Source organism: Papaver somniferum, chromosome 10 (genome assembly GCF_003573695.1).
Source record: "Papaver somniferum cultivar HN1 chromosome 10, ASM357369v1, whole genome shotgun sequence".
NCBI classification, from domain to species: Eukaryota; Viridiplantae; Streptophyta; class Magnoliopsida; order Ranunculales; family Papaveraceae; genus Papaver; species Papaver somniferum.
In genome coordinates, this window is record NC_039367.1 from 104,320,570 (window position 1) to 104,321,694 (window position 1,125).

At 33.5% G+C, this 1,125-nt stretch overlaps 1 long non-coding RNA gene across 1 annotated transcript; it reads left to right on the forward strand.

Moving 5' to 3' along the window:
- Nucleotides 1–496, forward strand: LOC113317933. The gene is made up of 3 exons (XR_003344130.1): nucleotides 1–74; nucleotides 174–262; nucleotides 387–496. It is a non-coding gene; the product is annotated as an uncharacterized LOC113317933 (long non-coding RNA).
- The last annotated feature ends 629 nt before the right edge of the window (nucleotides 497–1,125 follow it).

Below are 1,125 nucleotides of genomic sequence, written 5' to 3' on the forward strand. Positions count from 1 at the left end.
CAGATATCGCAGCTCCTTATCACCTGAAAGTGCCGAGGCATTGATAACAACTCGTGATTGGATATATGGAATCGGTAAGAGGCTAAGTGTATTGAGTAATATTTAAAATTAATTGTAAGTCTATTTAACAATATATATGAGATTGATAATTACTTATTTTCAATTATATGTAGGAGCTGCATCAACTGATGTTGAGGAAGTGAAAGATAATGATATTAGTGAGGATGTATTGGCATTTGAGCCAGCAAACAACAATGAGGCAGTAAGTTCTTGTGCGTCTAATTAGTATCTGTACTTCAGCGATATAAAGAGGGTAATTATGAAAATTCTATTTATTTACATTAACACATCCTTTTGTTTGATATACTTTTTGCTGGAAATTACAGATTCATACTGGAGCATCTTGAAGTGATACACTTCTAGACACAAAATTACAAAGATACATGGAAAAAGAACATTTTTTGGGCACTGATTTAGGAAATATTTTGGACTTCCATATGATATTATCACTGTCTCCTATTTTTTGTATAAATATGAAGGGAGACACTAACGATATATATTGTATATGTGACTGCATATGAGGGTTTAGGTTGTGATTCAAGATTTCAAAGTCAGTTCAGTAGACGGTAGCTTCGGTTCAGTACTTCAGTTTGTCCACTTTTGCATATAAAAGGACAAACATAGATAATAGTTACTGTCACTTTTTGGATTCTTATATGAATCACAATCCTGGACCTATATCCTTAATTCCTTGTTAATGAATATGATACTTTTTGTGCAGGAATTGGTTGTTATTATGGTCTCCTCTTCACTAGTGTAGTGATGAAGTGTTTTAGACTTTTAGTAGGTGATACTGTGGTAAACTGGTAGTCTGGTAGGCAGTAAAAGTGGAAGTTTGTATTTTTTTTTTGGTTTTATATATGTATGTAACTATGTCTATATGTATTCCACTCCAAAACTTTGGTTTGGTTCATTTCAATCATGTTTTAGTTGTATTGTGGAATCTGTAATCTGTTTTCAGTATTCATATTTTTAGCACAAAAATAATAAAGTCAAATTTACCAGCCAACCCGCAACCCGTCAGAGCCAACCCGTCTAGGGATAGGGTTGGGGTTTTGGGCTTGT